Source organism: Tupaia chinensis, unplaced genomic scaffold (genome assembly GCF_000334495.1).
Source record: "Tupaia chinensis unplaced genomic scaffold, TupChi_1.0 Scaffold000201_1, whole genome shotgun sequence".
Lineage (NCBI taxonomy): Eukaryota > Metazoa > Chordata > Mammalia > Scandentia > Tupaiidae > Tupaia > Tupaia belangeri.
This window is the reverse complement of record NW_006159676.1, coordinates 1,371,175-1,377,636: the sequence shown is the minus strand read 5'-3', so window position 1 is coordinate 1,377,636 and position 6,462 is coordinate 1,371,175. Positions and strand designations below refer to the sequence as shown.

Genomic DNA, 6,462 nt, shown 5'->3' with positions numbered 1-6,462 from the left:
GTCCCCCCCCCAGCCACACTCCTGAGCTACAAAATATTGTGGCTACACTCCATTCACCCTCTCCAGCCCCACCTTCTAGTGGTCACAGCCTCTATTGTACAGATAGGGAAACTGAGGCCCAGAGAGAGGAATGTGACTGGCTCCATGGCACTTCACAGGACAGGAGTGAAGCCAGAATCACAGCAAGATCTATCTTCCTGGGAGACTGCAGAGAAGTCTCTGAGGGCTTCCTGGAGGAGGTGGAAGACTTAAAAGATAGAAAGATAGAAAAGGAGGAGGCAGGCCAGAGGAAGGAAAAGCGTGGAGAATGGAGAGGGGGGAATTTCCAGGCACCTTTATTCATCCCACAAACATATTTTAGCACTTTCTAGGGGGACTGTCCTGTGTTGGACGCTGGGGACGTGAGGGGACTAAGCCAGATCCAGCTCCGTGGGGAGTCACAGATCATCCAGGGGGCTTGTGGCTGTGACAGGCACTCACAGGCAACAGGAGGAACCCCAGAGGATCAGGGAGAGTCAGAGTGGGTTTTCAGAGGAGGAGGGGACACCACATGGGGGGACCTAGAAGATTTTTTTAAGCGGTTTTTGCTATAGGACGTGTGTGCTCGCCAGACAGACAGAGAGAGACAGAGAGACAGAAAGTGAGAAATCACCCCCCAGGGGGGATGGCCACACCGCAATCCCTTCTCCTCCATTCTCCTCTCGGGATCTTGGGCACGCACGCACATGTGTCCAGCGTGGGTTTAAGCCGCCAGGTCTGGGACTCGAACTGCAGTCGACTACATGGGAGTCCAGCGACATAGTCATGACATCAACTGCTGGTCCCAAGAGGGACTTGGAAGATAAGAAGAACATGAGGCTGGCAGATGGCATGATGGTGAAGGCACTGGACACCCTCATGACCAACCATGGTTCGAGTCCCGGACCTGGTGGCTTGATTTTTTTATTTTTTAGAATGATGATGATTTTTTAAAATTTAATTTTATTTATTGATTTATTTTCATTTGACCAGAGAGGGACAAAGAGAGGGGGGGGGAATTTAGAAAGCAAGCTTCCAGGTCTGGGATTCGAACTGTGGTCGGCCATGTGGGAGTCCAGCGCCTTAACCACCACCCACCACGCCACCTGCCAGCCCGCTGGTGACTTAATTTCTCACTTTCTTCTCTCTCTCTCTCTCTCTCTCTAATTCTGTCCCTCTCTGGTCAAATAAAATAAATAAATAAAGCTAAATAAAATCATATAAATAATTATAAATAAAATAAAATAAATAAACAATTATTTTTAAAAAGAAGAAGAAGCACGCGGCTAAGCAGAGAGAGTGGAAAGGTGTTCTAAGTCGAAGGAACAGCACAAAAGCCCTAAGGCAGGAATGAGCCGGGTTTATTGCAGCAACTGACCTCAGCGTAGAATTTAGGCTGTTCTTGGGACCAGCAGTTAGCGTCATGGTTATGTCGCTGGACTCCCATGTAGCCGACCGCGGTTCGGGTCCCGGACCCGGTGGCTTAAACTCACGCCGGGCGCGTGTGCGTGCGTGCCCAAGATCCCGAAAGGAGAATGGAGGAGAAGGGATTGCGGCGTGGCCATCCCCCCTGGGGGGTGATTTCTCGCTTTCTGTCTCTGTCTCTCTGGCGAGTGCATGTGCCGGACAGCAAAAACCTTTCCAAAAAGAAAAAAAGAAAGAACTTAGCTGTTCTCTGGGGGCAATGGGGAGCCACAGAGGGTGAGTGAGGAGGGGCAGGCTGGAAGGGAGCAGCCAGCCCCAGCCCATACCCGGACAGTGCCTGCCCCGCCTGCTGCCGCCTGCCTTGGGGCCGTGAGCTCACTGCCTGTTTCCCTTGGCATGTAGCACACGGGGGGCCGCTCAGGCCGATGCTGGAATTCTCAGGAAAACCACGGCTCCGGCTGGGCCTGCAGCACACGTGGAAGCCACAGGCTGGGCACGGGACCCGTGTGTGGGTTTACATGACCTTATCCATGGCCGGGCCATGGGGAGATGCAGGGAAGGGCGTTCTGGGGAGAAGGAACCACAAGAGAGGGCCTGAGAATGTCCCCATCTGCAAATCACACGACAGAAGCTCCAGGAAGGGCAGTCTGGTCTAGCGTCATGCTTCTGCCTCCTGGATCCCACCAGTCCTGATCTCCTCCTTCAAGGTAGTGAACCCCCTCCTCCTATAAACACCATGCCGGCAACATGTAATCGCTCACTCTCAGTGTCTGGCCTCTGTACTCGCTGCTCCTGCTACTTCATACATCCTTCATCTTTTAAGGTCCCGCTAGGATGCCCCCTCCTCCAAGAAGCCCTCCTGGCTGGCAATCTCTCCAGAACCCAGGCAGAATATTCCTGGCAGAAAAGGTTTGAGATGGAGTGAACCTCTGGCCCAACTTTGACCCCGGGGACTATGAGTACCTCGCCCAGTTAGGGTTTGCTGAGCCAGGATAGCACCCTAGAGATTAGGGTAACATTGTTTTTATTCTTCGTAAGAAAGATAATATCGTTACATATGAGCAGATTTCCCCCAAGTTCCTGGCAAAATCGTTACTGTTAATCATCTGAGCAGATTCCCACAGGTTCCTGGCAAAATAAAGCCTCCAAGATTATTTTGACACAAACAATTTGGGGAGGCTATCAAGAGGCATGGTGGTTAAGGTGCTGGACTCCCACATGATTGACCGCGGTTCGAGTCCTGGACCTGGAGGCTTGTTCTCTCTCTCTCTGTTGCTCTGTGATTAAATTTAAAAAATAATAATGATACTGATGACGATGAACACAATTAAATAATTCTATAAAAACGAATTATGGGGGGAACCAGCAGTTGGCACAATGGCTATGTCTCTGGACTCCCATGTAGTCGACTACAGTTCAAGTCCCGGACCCGGTGACTTAAACTCACGCCGGGCACGTGTGCATGCGTGCCCAAGATCCCGAGAGGAGAATGGAGGAGAAGGGATTGTGGCGTGGCCATCCCCCCTGGGGAGTGATTTCTCGCTTTCTGTCTCTCTGTCTGTCTAGCGAACATACGCGCCCTATAGCAAAAACCTCTCCAAAAAAGAAAAAATAACTAAAAAGAATTATGGGGGAACAAGCAGGTAGTGTGGTGGTTAAGGTGCTGGACACTCCCACATGGTCGACCGTGGTTCGAGTCCTGGACCTAGAGGCTTGCTTTCTCACTTTCTTTTTCTCTCGTTGTCTCTCTCTGGAAATATTAAAATAATAATAATAAGTGAAGTTAAATTTTAAAAAATTATTTAAAAAAATTTTTGAAGCCTACACATAGTTTTTTTCATAGTATACATTGAACTTTTGAAGCTCCCCTACCCCTTGTAATAACCCTGGCCAACCCTACTTTAAACAACAAAGAAAACAGAGTCAAGAACAACACAATCCCAGCCCAACTGTCAGCTGCCTATAGCTTTGCTGTGTGACCTGGACAAGTCACTTAACCTCTCTGTTCCTGACCCACAGAAATCTTTTAGCTCAGTGACCGACCTCAGTTTTTTTTTTTTTTTTGGGTGGGAGGAGGTTTTTGCTTAGGGCATGTGTGCTCGCCAGACAGAGAGACAGAAAGCAAGAAATTACTCCCGAGGGAATGGCCACGCCGCAATCCCTTCTCCTCCATTCTCCTCTCGGGATCTTGGGCACGCACACACATGCGCCCGGCATGAGTTTAAGCCACGGGTCCGGGACTCGAACCGCAGTCGACTACATAGGAATCCAGCGATATAGCCATTACGCCAGACCCCAGTATTATACCAAAGGAAATTATACACTGTGTTACTTTTTCCAGATCATTCTTCTTTTAGTTTTTAGAGGTTACAATTTTGGCTTTTTGCTTTAAGGCATGTGCACTTGCAAGGGGGAGCAGAGAGAGAGATTGAGAGAGAAAGCACACCCCAGAGACCCAGGGATGAAGGCCACACCATAATCCCCTCTCCTCCATTCTCCTCTTGGGATTTTGGACACACATGCACACGTGCCTGGCGTGTTTCTCAAGCCACCGGGTCTGGGACTTGAACTATACACTGAGCCATATGGAATGCAGCCGCTTTAACCACCATGCCATTGGTTGGCCCTTCGGATCATACTCATATTTTACTCAAAGAATGGGACCAACAGTTAGCGTCATGGCTATGTCACTGGACTCCCATGTAGTCGACCGTGGTTCGAGTCCCGGACCCGGTGGCTTAAATTCTCGCCGGGCGCATGTGCATGCGTGTCCAATATCCCAAGAGGAGAAGGGAGGAGAAGGGACTGCGGTGTGGCCATCCCCCCGGGGGTGTGATTTCTCGCTGTCTGTCTCTCTGTCTCTCTCTGTCTGGCAAGCACATATGCCCTATAGCAAAAACCTCTCCAAAAAAAATTAATAATAATAATAATAATAATGGATGGGACAGACTGAGGTCACACAGCCAGGATGAGGACCGGGAACACTGGACGCCCCTCCTCTCCCCCCACAAGCCCTTCACACCCCATCCCCTGCTCTCACCACAGATTCCAAATGAGAAGAGCTGACCTGAGCCCCTCAGGAGCCCTCAGGCTCTGCTCCCTAAGACCTCCTGGCTTGAGTTCTGGCCCCTCCTTTCCAGCAGTTCTGGGAGCCCAGCCAGGCTGGGGCAGAAAGGCTTGTGCCTGTGAGTGGGGCCCCTGGGGCTCTTCCTGGCAAATGCCTGCTGAGCCAAGCTACATGTGGACACCCCAGCTCTCTGCCTCCTGCCCAGACACTCCCTTTCTGAAGCCGGAGGGAAAATGTGGGGAAGGCAGCTGGCCTGCCCTGGCGGGTCCAGCCGCAGGCCCTGGGTCTGGAAAATGCATCTGGGCAGCTAGACCATTTGCATCTTTGAATGAGGAGCCGGATTCAGCCTGTCTGGGACAGCCACTGGTTCCAAATCTCCAGGTCTAAACAGCAGGGGTGGACAGAAAGAGGGTACCTGAGCCCTGGAGTCCGGCAGACCCATCTTGACTGGCTGTGGGACCATCAGCCGCCCCTGCCTCCCCTCCTCCCCTCCCTTTTCCTGCTCCATCCCCAATCCCTCCCAGGTTCCCCTCCGGGTGATGATAAAGGAAGACTATTACAACCATGATAACAATAAATATACTGGCTACAATTTTTTTGAGCAAATGCCAAATGCTCGAGACTTCTCATCCGGTGTTAGTGGGTCTTCCTTTTTTGTCCTCCCTGAAGGCCCAGAAGGCAAGAATTTGTCATCCTGGGAGGCAGCAGGGCACAGTGATGAAGGTCTTAATCTCTGGCATTGGGAGATTCAAGCTTCAGATCCCAGCTCTGCTGGGTGACCGGAGGCAAGTTACTTAACTTCTCTGTATCTTGGTTTCTTTTTTTCGTTCTTTCTTTCTTCCTTCCTTCCTCTTTCTTTTTCTTTCTTCTTTTTTCTTCCTTCCTTTCTTTTCTCCCCCTTTTCTTTCTTCTTCCTTCCTTCCTTCGTTCTTTTCTCCTCCTCATTTTCCTTCCTTCTTTTTCTTTCTCCCTTCCTCTCTTTTATTTTCTATTCTTTTTCTTCCTTCTTTCTCTCTCTCTTTCCTTCTTTCTTTTTTCTTTCTTCTTCCTTTCTTCTTTCTCTTTTTCCCTTTTCTTCCTTTCTCGCTCTCTCCCCTCCTCCCTTCCCCCTCCCTCTCTTCTTCCTTCCTTTCTTTTTTTTTCTCAATGTGTCCCAGTCTATTTATTTATTTGCAATGTATTAAATATATTAGAAGATTTTAAGGTGTTAATGGGTACTTTTTACTTAATATATCATGTTACTTCATATATAAAACACAAACTAAAATTTCATTTTATTATTTTTTTTTTGTGCACTTGCCAGAGACAGACAGAGAGAAAGAGAGAGTGAAAGAGAAAAGTGAGAAAGGGAACCAGCAGTTAGTGTAATGGCTATGTTGCTGGACTCCCACGTAGTCAACCGTGGTTCGTGTCCCGGACCCGGTGGCTTAAAACTCACGCCGGGCGCGTGTGCATGCGTGACCAAGATCCCGAGAGGAGAATGAAGGAGAAGGGATTGCGGCATGACCATCCCCCCTGGGGGGTGATTTCTCGCTTTCTGTCTCTATGTCTCTCTCTGTCTGTCTGGCGAGCGCACGCGCCCTACAGTGAAAAATCTCTCCAAAAAAAAAAAAGTGAGAAAGAAACCCCCAGGGGGATGGCCATGCCACAATCTCTACTCCTCCTGAAATTTGGGGCACACAGGCACCCGTGCCCAGTGTGATGGTCCAGCCACCAGACCTAGGACCTGAACCACAGTTGGTCATGTGGGAGTCCAGTGCCTTAACCGCCACGCCACCTGCTGGGTCCCCTTCCTTCCATTCTTCTTGCTTCCTATCCTCAAAAGTTTGTAGTACTGTAAAGTTTTACTCCTCAAGATAAAGGTTTGGAAACCGACAGGTGGCATGATGGTTAAGGGGACTGGACACTCCCACATGGCCAACCATGGTTCAAGTCCTGGATTTGGTGGCTTG

General features: G+C 49.8%; 1 protein-coding gene across 1 annotated transcript in view; it reads right to left on the bottom strand.

The window, feature by feature from the left end:
- The window catches only part of COMP (cartilage oligomeric matrix protein), an 18,417-nt gene that overhangs the window by 11,006 nt on the left and 949 nt on the right, over positions 1-6,462 (bottom strand). The gene's annotated exons all lie outside the window — the stretch shown is intronic.